Raw genomic sequence first — 12,562 nt, 5'->3', positions numbered from 1 at the left:
TCACGTGTGGCGGCAGAAGGGGTCTGCCGTCTATCGCCTCAAGAGCCAGTGGGGAACCTCGAGGCTGCAGAGGAATGGAATTGGCGGCAGCGAACACACTATCAATGAACAAACCACCAGCACCAGAGTCCACCAACGCCTGGGTCGTCACCGAGCCCCCGACCCAGGAGAGGACAACAGTGATCAGTGGTTTGTCAACACGGGAAACCGGGGACGAGGAGACTCCACCCAAGATCTGCCCCCGACAGGATCTCAGGTGCGAGCGTTTCCCGGACGGTTCGGACATGCCAACCGAAAATGCCCACCGAGACCACAGTACATGCATCGGCCCTCGCGTCTCCGGAGTACCCTCTCCCCCTCGGACAGGCGAGCAAACCCCAGCTGCATGGGTTCACCCCCAGACAAGTCATCCCCAGGAGGCGTGGGAGGAGAGGGAGGCACGGGTGGGACAGCAAACGTAGGCGCCAATCTGTTAGAAGGCCTCCGCAGGCTCTCCTTAAAGGAAGGTCTCTCCCTGAGTCTGGTGTCAATCAAAATCAGGAAAGAAATAAGAGACTCGAGCTCCACTGGTAGGTCCTTAGCTGCAACCTCATCCTTCAAGGCATCCGAGAGACCATGAGAGAAAGCAGCGACCAGAGCCTCATTATTCCAGCCCACCTCTGCTGCCAGGGTACGAAACTCAATGGCGTATTCAGCTACGGATCGTGAACCCTGTCTGATGGACATAAGGAGCTTCGCAGCAGAGGCAGCACGGGCCGGCACATCGAATACCTTCCGAAGAGAAGCAACAAAACCGGAAAACTCGGCAACCACCGGATTGTTGTTCTCCCATAAAGGGCTGGCCCAGGCCAAGGCCTTGTCCGAGAGCAGCGAGATCAAGAAGCCCACCTTTGATCTCTCAGTAGGAAAGGCATGTGGCAGCAACTCGAAATAAATGCCCACCTGGTTAAGGAAACCTCGGCACTGAGTTGGCTCTCCCCCAAAGCGCTGTGGAAGGGGGGCAGAACCGGTCATACCCCGAGACACCGCAGGCGCAGCAACAGGTGTCGGGGTAGACTCTGGCGCAACAACCGGAGCGGCAGTAGGAGCGGGCCCAGGAGCGACAACCGACCCATCGGCAACGGAAGCGAAATGAGCCGTGCGTTCAAGCAGGGTTTGCAACGCCACAGCGAACCGACCCAACAGGTGATCCTGCTGATCAAGTCTGGCAATCAGCGTAGGTAGCGAGGATGGCCCTGTACCGTCAGAATTCATGGCTTGGTCCTAATGTCATGGAACCATGAACCAGACGTACAACAAGAGATAAGTGGAAATAAGAAGGCTTTATTGAAAATCAAGCTGTAAGCAAAAGTCCAAACGGATGGCTAAACCGAAGCAGGGTCTTGCGTAGCCAGAGGTCAGGAACCAGAAGGGTAGTCAGACGAGGCCAGGATCAGGAACCAGAAGCAGCAGCAGTCTTAGAAGCATGTGAACACAGGAGGACCAAGCAAGGAACTGAAGCCACAGACCTCCTATATATATGAGCTAGGCATCCAGCTCCTCCCAGTGGGAAGGAGAAGCCGCAGGGTGGGAGGCTACAAGAAACCCAGAAACCAAGATGGCCGCCAGCACATGTCAAACGAAGGAGAACAGCAAGAAGGTAAGACCATGACAATAACGCCCTCCCTGTGTACAACTGTCAGTGCCTGACAGCTATCTATGTATACACACTTACACAGAGAATGCTATCAATCACTGATAACACCTCCCCTGTGTACAGCTATCAGTTACTGACAGCTATCTATACATATACACTTACACAAAGAATGCTATCAATCACAGCTCCCCTGTGTATAACTGATGTCAGAAAGAACAGAGATTTAAATGTATAAATGACAAGTTTTACTGAATCTTTTCCCACAAATGTATATATCACTCTGCTTCGCTCCTCCTGCTCTATAACATGCTGCCTGCAGATTGCTCTACATCTCATGGTGAAAGGTTCTCATAAGTAGGTCTTGTGGGCCCTGTGTAATTGACCTTGTTTTTCTTGGAAAATGAATACGTGTTTAAAATTATATAGTGCAAGATGATCATTTCGCTGACCTCAAATTTTTATCTCAAACTAAACAAAACTGCTAGTTATTTCCAGGCGAAAGCTTAGAGAAACAGTTTTGTGATGGTTTAGATAAAATCAATAGTTTTTCTTTCTCGGGTGTTCAGATAAGTATCTTGATTGACGGACATTAGGGTAATTATGTAAGTGCTCAATTAAGCCAGTGTTCAATTCTAAGATAGAAATCTAAACTATGGTTTATTTTTCAGTATGTGAAACACATTTACAAGACTAGATCTGTATCAGATTAATGAACAGCAAATATTGCTTGTGTGCTTTACAACCGCAAAAGAGGGGCACTAGGAAAAGTCATCTAACATGCAGGAAACAGAGGCTGTTTCCTAGTAGCTACTAGGACAAATCCATTTCCAAACAGATCCATAGCCATATAAATTACAGAGGTTGTAGGTCCAGGGTAATTATACCGATCAGAGACCATGAAGATGACTTCAAATATTCTTAATTTATAGTAGGGGTACATTATCCCTTATCACACATCTCCACAGCTGCAGAACCTCTTTTTGACCAGTTAGGGTGAGATTCCTGGCCAATCAAACTACGTCATCCAGAAAAAGGTCTGCAGTATCTGACTTGAAGAAGTCACGTATGACGGAGTCAGCTGGTTTTGTTATTTTTGGGTAGTGCATGGGAACAAATGAGTTTAAAAGCTCATGTGAACAGAGATAACACAGCAAACTATATAAAACCTGAAAACTAGAAATCCATGATAAATGTACAACTAAAGCCTCATGCACACGACCGTTTTTTTTTACGGTCCGCAAAAACGGGGTCCGTAGGTCCGTGATCCGTGACCGTTTTTTCGTCCGTGGGTCTTCCTTGATTTTTGGAGGATCCACGGACATGAAAAAAAGTTGTTTTGGTGTCCGCCTGGCCGTGCGGAGCCAAACGGATCCGTCTTGAATTACAATGCAAGTCAATAGGGATGGATCCGTTTGACGTTGACACAATATGGTGCAATTTCAAATGGATCCGTCCCCATTGACTTTCAATGTAAAGTCAGGAGTCCCTTTTATACCATCGGATCGGAGTTTTCTCCAATCCGATGGTATATTTTAACTTGAAGCGTCCCCATCACCATGGGAACGCCTCTATGTTAGAATATACTGTCGGATATGAGTTAGATCTTGAAAACTCATATCCGACAGTATATTCTAACACAGAGGCATTCCCATGGTGATGGGGACGCTTCTAGTTAGAATATACTACAAACTGTGTACATGACTGCCCCCTGCTGCCTGGCAGCACCCGATCTCTTACAGGGGGCCATGATCAGCACAATTAACCCCTCAGGTGCCGCACCTGAAGGGGTTAATTGTACGTATCATATCCCCCTGTAAGAGATCAGGGCTGCCAGGCAGCAGGGGGCAGACCCCCCTCCCCAGTTTGAATATCATTGGTGGCCAGTGTGCCCCCCCCCTCCTTCTATTGTAATAATAGGTTGGTAGCACAGTGTGCAGCCACCCCGCCCCCCCTTCCTCCCTCTATTGTAATAATTCGTTGGTGGCACAGTGTGCGCCCCCCCTCCCAGCCCACCCGGCCCCCCTCCTTCCTCCCTCTATTGTAATAATTCGTTGGTGGCACAGTGTGCGCCCCCCATCGGCCCCCCTCCCTCTATAGCATTAACAGCACTGGTGGCCAGTGTGCGGCCTCCCATCTCCCCCCCCCCCGATCATTGGTGGCAGCGGAGTTCCGATCGGAGTCCCAGTTTAATCGCTGGGGCTCCGATCGGTAACCATGGCAACCAGGACGCTACTGCAGCCCTGGTTGCCATGGTTACTTAGCAATAGTACAATAGTAGAAGCATCATACTTACCTGCTGGCTGCTGCGATGTCTGTGTCCGGCCGGGAGCTCCTCCTACTGGTAACTGACAGTTCATTTAGCAATGTGCCGCACAGACCTGTCACTTACCAGTAGGTGGAGCTCCCGGCCGGACACAGACATCGCAGCAGCCAGCAGGTAAGTATGATGCTTCTACTAGTGTACTATTGCTAAGTAACCATGGCAACCAGGACTGCAGTAGCGTCCTGGTTGCCATGGTTACCGATCAGAGCCCCAGTGATTAAACTGGGACTCCGATCGGAACTCCGCTGCCACCAATGATCAGGTGGGTGGGGGAGAGGGGAGGCCGAACACTGGCCACCAATGTTGTTAATGCTATAGAGGGAGGGGGGCCGATGGGGGGCGCACACTGTGCCACCAACGAATTATTACAATAGAGGGAGGAAGAGGGGAGCCGGGGGGGGGCGCACACTGTGCCACCAACGAATTATTACAATAGAGGGAGGAAGGGGGGATGGGGGGGCGCACACTGTGCCACCAACGAATTATTACAATAGAGGGAGGAAGGGGGGGGTCGGGGGAGGGGTGCACACTGTGCCACCAACGAATTATTACAATAGAGGGAGGCAGGGGGGCGGCACTGCCACCAATGAAATTTAAACTGGGGAGAGAGGGGTCTGCCCCTGCTGCCTGGCAGCCCCGGATCTCTTATAGGGGGCTATGATACGCACAATTAACCCCTTCAGGTGCGGCACCTGAGGAGTTAATTGTGCGGATCACAGCCCCCTGTAAGAGATCGGGTGCTGTCAGGCAGCAGGGGGCAGTCTTGTACACAGTTTGTAGTGTATTCTAACTAGAAGCGTCCCCATCACCATGGGAACGCCTCTGTGTTAGAATATACTGTCGGATATGAGTTTTCACGAAGTGAAAACTTAGATCTGAAAAAGCTTTTATGCAGATGGATCTTCGGATCCGTCTGTATGAAAGTAACCTACGGCCACGGATCACGGACACGGATGCCAATCTTGTGTGCATTCGTGTTTTTTCACTGACCCATTGACTTGAATGGGTCCGTGAACCGTTGTCCGTCAAAAAAATAGGACAGGTCCTATTTTTTGGACGGACAGGATACACGGATCACGGATGCAGCTGCAAAACGGTGCATTTTCCGATTTTTCCACGGACCCATTGAAAGTCAATAAGTCCGCAAAAAAAATAACTGAAAACGGCACAACGGCCACAGATGCACACAACGGTCGTGTGCATGAGGCCTAATATTGTTAAAAAAAATTGTGAAAGTAGCCTCAGACGGATCCGTCCAGACTTTACATTGAAAGTCAATGGGGGACGGATCCGTTTGAAAATTGAGCCATAGAGTGTCATATTAAAACGGATCCGTCCCCATTGACCTGGTTGCTGTTCCTTCCTGTTCCTGTTTCCTGGTGTGTGTGTGTTTGTGTGCTGTGCTTTTGCAGGAGAACCAGGAGGTGAATAAGGATTGCTGGGGAAAGTGCTGCCCTTTCCCCAGGGGGGGGTGCTTTTTCCCAGCATGGACACCCGGGCTGCGGCCGCCCGCCGCTTTATGCTGGGCGGCCATGACGGAGCTGCGGCGATGGAGAGGAACGCGGGAGACCCGGCGCAGGAAGTGCCTGTGCTGCGGGAGGTGGAGAGGGAAGGAGAAGCCACAGAAAGACCTGAATGTTTGAAGAGACTGGGGACCGTGTCGCAGCCGGGAGGTAAGCGGCATGATGCCCAAGTTATGCAGTCAAGTGCTCCAGAGAGGGGCGGTATGGAGAAGAGTGGCTCTGAAACCCGGCTTTCAGGGAAAGTCCTGGGCAGCATGAGAAAGGGGAGCAGCCTTGACTCCTCTTTGGACCGGGCTGGCTCTCATGTGGTTAAGCCCTGTTGTATGAAGATGTCTGCCGCTGAGCAGGTGGTGGGCGCAGCTAAAAGAGGGATTGCCGCTGAACAAGTGGTGAAGAGAACTGTGGTTGGCAAAGTAGCAGGTAAACAAGCAGAGAAGGCGCCAGCAAAGTCCTCTAAGAATGTGGGATCCGAGGCAGAGATGGCCAGGGCTGGGGTGAAGGTACGTGAGTCTGGTATGTCTGTATCTCGCCCTGGTGGGTCTGGTCTGTCTCGCCCAGGTGTGACTGGTCTGTCTTGCCCTGGAGGGTCTGGTATGTCTCGCCCTGAGGGGTGTCAGCAAGAACTAAAGGCTATCCATAACTGGGGGGTACAGGGCCCTACTGAAACCCCGGCTATTCTGGCTTCCAGAGTGATATATTATCTAAGGGTGTATGAAGAGATTAAAAAAGAATTTAGGAGAGCCAAATTAGAACACAAAAATGTGAAAATACAGGAGAGCTTATTGCCCAAACGTAAGAAAGCCACTCTCTCCTCTAAGCTGGACAAGCTAGAGGAGGTGATACTGGCTTTGGAGGAGAAAAAGTTTGCAATAGAAAAAAATGGCGGTCCGTTTTTGGAGAAGTTCCAGAATGAAAACCGTTTTGAAAGTATGTCAGGGTCTGGGTCTGGTACACCTGGTCCGTTGGGGCTGCGGATCAGGAGCCAGAGTAAGACCCTAATAGGTGAAGATTCTGGGGACGACACTCTGCCAGCAGGGCAGGGGGAACCTTCCTGGAGTCAGGAAACAGCATCTGGGGATGAAGGAGGGTCTGCTGGAGGACTGATAATCGGAAAAATCAAACAACTAGAATCTCCAGTAGGAAAACTGTACTTTGGAAATTATGACATTCCTGAAGATGAAATGATAAAAACAAGGAAGAGTAAAAACAAAAGTAAAATCACGGAGAAGGACGTCATGGTATACACACTCCTTGAACCGGCTGCTGGGCCCGGCCCAGCTTCTGAAGTGGAGCTGGGTCATACAGGGCGGGAGAGTTCTTTGGTGGCGGACAAGGCAAAGGGAACCCCTTCTGCGGAGAAAGGGGTGATGAGGGCTACAAAAGCGTCATTAAAATCCGAGGAGGTGATGGCGACAATAGAAAATGACAAAACTGCTGTTGGAAAAAATGACAAGGCACAGCAGGACATGGTGGAGGACATGGTGTTAGTTGAGGGTGAGGGGGGTGAAACATCCCCTGCAATTGCTGTAGGGGATGAATCTAACCCCAAATCCGATGATACTGAACATAGTGTCGCCACGTCCGTTGGAAAATCAAAGAAAACCAATGTAACTGCTGTAACCCCAAATGGGGGGGGAGCCCGACCAGTTTGGGGGGAGTAAGTGGTGGGGTCCCAGGAAAAGGGGGTAAGAGTGGTATGAATAGTGATGTGAGTGGTATGCATGGTGGTGTGAAAGGAGGCCAGAATGGAGGTGGGAGTGCGGGAACAAATACAAATGCGGGTGCGAATGTAAGTGCGAATGGCAAGGCAAGTGGAAATGTAGTGCAAGATAGTAATGTAGACATGAAAGAATATGATGACAGGGTTTTGTCTTTAGAGGAGTTGGAGTTGCTTCAAAAGGAGGAAGCAGAGGAGGAGAGAGTAAGGGAGGAAAAGAAGAGGAAAAAAATCCTGGCGGAAGCAAAAAGGACTTTTGCAGATGCCGTAAAAAGGGGAGCAGGGGATTCTTTGCCCGCAGGATCTGGCAAAGGTAACTTGCAACGGCGCCTTGTGGGGGCCTTAATGGAGGGCACTGGGACCTCCATACAGGTAGAGGGTGAACCGGTCAACCTGTCTTTCTGGACGGAGAGACATGGGCTGAGAGCCTTCCGAGAGAAAAGAGGGGATGAGACCATTTGGACTCACCCCACAGCCGGGGGGGACCGTAGGAATGTGGCCCGTCTGGTTTGGGAAGGTGAGGAAGCAGCACCTTCCAGAAAGGTTGTTGTGGAGCTTCTCCTGCGGATGGGCTTTGAGGCAAAAGAGATCTTTGCCCTCATCCATCCCTACGGGACCAAGTTCTTTGACGTCAGCTTTGTCCGGCCAGAGGGGCTTGAGCTCTTCTGGTCCAGATATGAGCTGACAAAGAACACCCCGGAGTGGCGAGGTTTTGCCATCCAGGCCATCACCCGCCAGACCATGGTGAAGAGAGTGACCGTGCTAACTTGTAATGAGTCTCTCTCTCTTGTGTTGACATAGCAACTTGGTTAGGTCGTTATGGTGAGGTGGGCTATCCAGCCAAGGTCTTGGACGAGCACAGTATTTGGTCAGGGGCCTGGACCTTTAACATGATGTTGAGGGCCCATGGAAATTCTGTTACCCATATCCCCTCCTCGGCCTTTATAGGGAGGGATCGGATAATGGTCTTCTACCAGGGGCAGCCAAAGGTCTGCCACAGGTGCGGCGACCCCACGCATTTTAGTGCACAGTGTAGGACCCAGAAGTGCGTGAAGTGCGGGGGGAATGACCATCTTGCCGCAACCTGTCGGCGGATCAGGTGTAATCTGTGTGGTGACCTGGGTCATCCATTTAGCCGCTGTCCGCTTGCCTTTGCCAACCAGGCTCAGGGACAGACTCAGAACCAGGCAGGTACTAGCCGCGAGGCTGAGTCTGTAGTTGGGGAAGAATCTGCTGCCAGGACTGGGCAGGCTGGCGAGGGGACAAGTGCTATTGCTTCTGGCACTGGAGGAAGCAAAAAGGATCCGGTTAGTAAGAATAAGCGAGTTACAGCAGCTAAGGCCAGGCGGCGGGAACAACGCCGTAACATGAGGGAGCAGGAGGCAGCTGATCCCTCAACTGGTCCCCTGGCTGAGGATCTGGTCAATAGTGACTCGGGTGACAGCGCTGATGATGAGGACCCCGGAGTTCAATCTGAAGAGGCTGACCTCTCCGCTGTTTCTGCCTCCTCAGGTGGGAAAAATGTGGACGAGGAGCGTGGTGAATGGTTGGAGAGGAGGAGGAACAAGCGGGGTAAGAATAAAAGCAAGAAGGGAGAGGGCAGGAAGGCCTCTCTTGAGTGGGATCCGTCCATCCCACTCTCCCTAGACCAGATACCGAGGGAGGTTTTGGCCGGGGCCCCTCTTGTGGAGGTCTCCAACCGGTACTGTGTCCTGAGTGACACCTCTACGGCTAACTTGGCTGAGGAGGGTGCGAGGGATGCAGTGCTGGGGGGCGATAGGGTTTCTTCGCAGGCTGCCGGGTCCGACCCTTCAGGGGATATTCCATCTTCTGGAGGGGGGGCTAAGTCAGGTCCTGCGGGCAAAGATAAGTGTGAAATGGATGTTTCACATTGCTTAAAAAGACAAAAGGAAAGCGAGGGGTCTGATGATGGTGATGGTGAGGGTGGTGGGAGGGGTAAGAAGAAAGCTATCTAGTTCAATCACTTATGATGGCGGAACTCACCCCGTTGGCGCTAGCAATCATTAACGTTGCTAGCATTAAGTCAGACGTGGCTCGTTATGTGGCCTTTGATTTTTTCAGCCGTCTTGATGCTGATGTTTTATTTTTGCAAGAGACCTGGTTGACTTCCACAGAGTTAATAGAGAAAGCGAGGAGTGAGTGGCGCCATGGTCCATCCTTCTGGTCTCTTGCGGCCGAGCCACGTAGCGGGGTAGCGGTACTTTTTAAAACCGCTGGGAGAGTGGAATGCAGGAAAGTAATCGAACTAGAAATGGGAAGGTGCCTGATCCTGGATGTGCTCATGAGAGGACAAGAGCTGAGGCTCATTAACATCTATGGTCCACAAACCGTGTGGGACCGCAAATGTCTTCTCATGAGGATTAAACCATACCTTTTTTCCAGCCGTCAGGTAATCTTTGGTGGAGACTTCAACAATGTGACAAGAGTCTGTGACAGGGGAGGCTCCAAAGTCAGGCTGGATTCTGATGGCGTCGCACTGAGTAAGATAGTTGAGGAAGCTAGTCTGGTGGATGCTCATTTGAAGCATAAGCCAGACCACGTGGACTTCACCTTTCATCAAGGTAGTAAAAGGTCTAGGATAGATAGGTTTTATTTGAAGGGGGAAGCTGTTTTTTTCGGTCTTAAAAACTGAGGAAGTGGTTTTCTCCGATCACTGTTTAATTAGTTTTTCTTTGAATGTTGCAGAGACCCCCTGTATGGGTAAGGGTTTATGGAAGCTGAATTCATCTCTCCTGGAAGATGCGGCAATAAGACAATCCTTTGAGGAGTTTTTTCAGGGCCAGGAACCATTGGTGGACCTCTGTAACAGTAAGTCAGAGTGGTGGGAGATGTTCAAAACAAGGACGGCGAGGTTTTTCCGAGAGCTCTCGTACCTCAGGAGCCAGGACAGAAATCATCTGTACCAGGAACTGAGGAAGAAACTTGAAAGTCTCGTCTCGACGGGAGGTAGCCGCGAGGATATCTCCCGTGTGAAGTCCTTGCTTAAGAGGTGTCAGTATGATAGGTACGCATCTTTGGTTGCTGAGAGGGATTTCAGGAAGTACCGCTCGCCCGACCCTTATGGCAACTGCAGGATGTCAGTAAGAAGTAAGTTGATGACAGGCCTGATTGATAGTACAGTATCCCTGAACAGGTCCAAATCAGGGATCCTGGAGGTTGTCAGGTCTTTCTACTCTCACCTCTTGGGTAGGAAAGAACTAGATCGGGACAAGTTTTCAGCTTTCTTGGCTGAGGCGGTTCCCAGGGCAGGAATGGACCCCTCTCTTGCCGTTTTGTCTGAACCAATCAGGGAAGAGGAAGTGAGACTGGCCATTGAAGGGCTTAGGCCCAAGAAATCGCCAGGTCCAGATGGCTTAACATCTGAGTGGTACAGGACTTTCAAGGAACAGTTAGTTCCTCTGTTGACTGAGGTATTTAATGAGTGTCTTTCCTCGGGCACTTTACCAAAGTCAATGGGTAAGTCAGCTCTGATTATTCTGTCAAAGGGTAAAGACCCATCCCGTATTGAGAATTGGAGACCCATATCGCTTCTTAATACGGACAGAAAGATCCTGGCGAAAATAATTTTCAATAGATTGGTGAAGTTTGCACCGAAGCTTCTTTCGGGGGCTCAGCACTGCACAGTTCCTGGTCGGAGCGCCTTTAGCGCCGTTCTCAGTGTCCGAGAGGCTGTGGAGCGGGGCAGGGCGGGCCTTTGGAAGGGGTTTCTGTTGTCTTTACATCAGGCTAAAGCCTTTGACCGGGTGAATCACGAGTACCTGTGGTCCGTCCTCTTGTGGTATGGTCTGCCGGGGAGTTTCGTAAATTGGCTGAAAGTTTTGTACAAGGGGGCTGAGAGTTTCCCGTTGGTTAATGGTTGGTTGGGGCAGCCTTTTGAGGTGGCTTCCAGCGTCCGTCAGGGATGTCCCTTAAGCCCCTTGCTATATGTGTTTGCGATCGATCCCTTCATTAGAAGGGTAGATCGCGGACCATTGGCGGGGGTGGGGATGGAACTGGCGGGGGCAAGGGGGCCGTCTCTGAGGGTGATAGCGTACGCGGATGATGTCACTATTTTTGCCTCTTCTAGTGAGGAGGTGGGGAGGGTGGTGTCGGAACCGTGATAAATGTGAGACTCTATGGCTGGGAGAAGGAGATCCTGATTTTGATCTCCAGGACACTCTCCCAGAGCCTCAGAAAACGGTTAAGGTTCTCGGCATCAATTTTGGCCAGGATGTGGACTATCATCAAAAAAATTGGGAAGGCAGACTGAAAGATGTCGGTCAAAAGGTGGACCGCTGGAAGGGTTGGTCTTTGACCCTCAGGAAAAGGGTTCACCTGTGTAAAGCTTATCTGATCCCGGTACTATTGTACTTGGGCACTGTTTGTGTCCTGCCAGGCTCTCTCTGGGGAACGGTCTACAGCCTCTTTTTCCAGATGTTATGGGGAAACAGGCTGAACCTAGTCAAGAGAGATGTCACTTACAGACCAAGGAGACTAGGTGGGTTGGATATGGTCAACCCAGTAGTATTCTTAACGAATACTTTTTTGAAAGCCAACATTGCAAACCTCTGGATGGAGAGGGCTCCTTGGTGGGTAAATTCCTGTAGGGAATGGTTTAGGCCCTTCTTCCAGGAATGGGAGACAGGAGGGCGTGTGAAAGACCTACGCTCGTCAAGGCAGGGATATCTCCTGGCTTATGTTGCCCCGGTTCTGAGAATTATAAGGCGATGGGGGCTTGGGAGAGGGGAGATAGAGACCAGGTCGAGGTTCACCCTTGATTTTAAGGTTCTGTCTACTTTCTTTCAACCTCCGTTGGCCTTGAGGGATTGCCCAAGTCAGGATCTAGAGGGTGGGTTGACCTTATTAAATTCGGCAAGGATCCCCTTGAAAGTTTGGGATGTGGCTTGGCGTTGCTTCCATGGTAAGCTATATGTAAGGGATAATGTGAAGTGTAGAATCTCTGAGGAAAGGGGTTGTCCCCGGGAGGAGTGCGGTTCTGTGCTGGAAAGCATGGACCATTTCTTACTTCACTCTCCTTTCAATATAGAGGTCTACAAAAGGGTGGGAGCTTCCATCGGCTGGCCTAGGCTGGCTGCCCTGTCCTATGCAGAGTGGGCCTATGGTGCGTTTAAAGACTTAGGTGGTCGGGACCGTTGCACTTTATTCCTAGTCAGCACAGTGGTCAGGTATCACACTTGGTGCGCAAGGTGTTTAGTATCGACGGGTCATAAAGTCCTCCCAGTGGAGACGGTGTATAGGAGCATCAGGGGTGACCTGGATAAGGTACTCTCTCTTGAGAACGAAAGGTTGGGTCCCCCCAAGGCCTCTCGACTGTGGAGGGGCTTTTGTTTCGGGGTACCCTA

At 50.9% G+C, this 12,562-nt stretch overlaps 1 protein-coding gene across 3 annotated transcripts in view; it reads right to left on the bottom strand.

Annotated features, from left to right (window-relative positions):
- The window catches only part of SUGCT (succinyl-CoA:glutarate-CoA transferase), a 942,268-nt gene that overhangs the window by 117,920 nt on the left and 811,786 nt on the right, over positions 1-12,562 (bottom strand). The gene's annotated exons all lie outside the window — the stretch shown is intronic.

This window comes from Bufo gargarizans, chromosome 5, assembly GCF_014858855.1.
Source record: "Bufo gargarizans isolate SCDJY-AF-19 chromosome 5, ASM1485885v1, whole genome shotgun sequence".
NCBI classification, from domain to species: domain Eukaryota; kingdom Metazoa; phylum Chordata; class Amphibia; order Anura; family Bufonidae; genus Bufo; species Bufo gargarizans.
The sequence above is the reverse complement of the archived record's forward strand: the minus strand, read 5'-3'. Positions and strand labels throughout refer to the sequence as shown.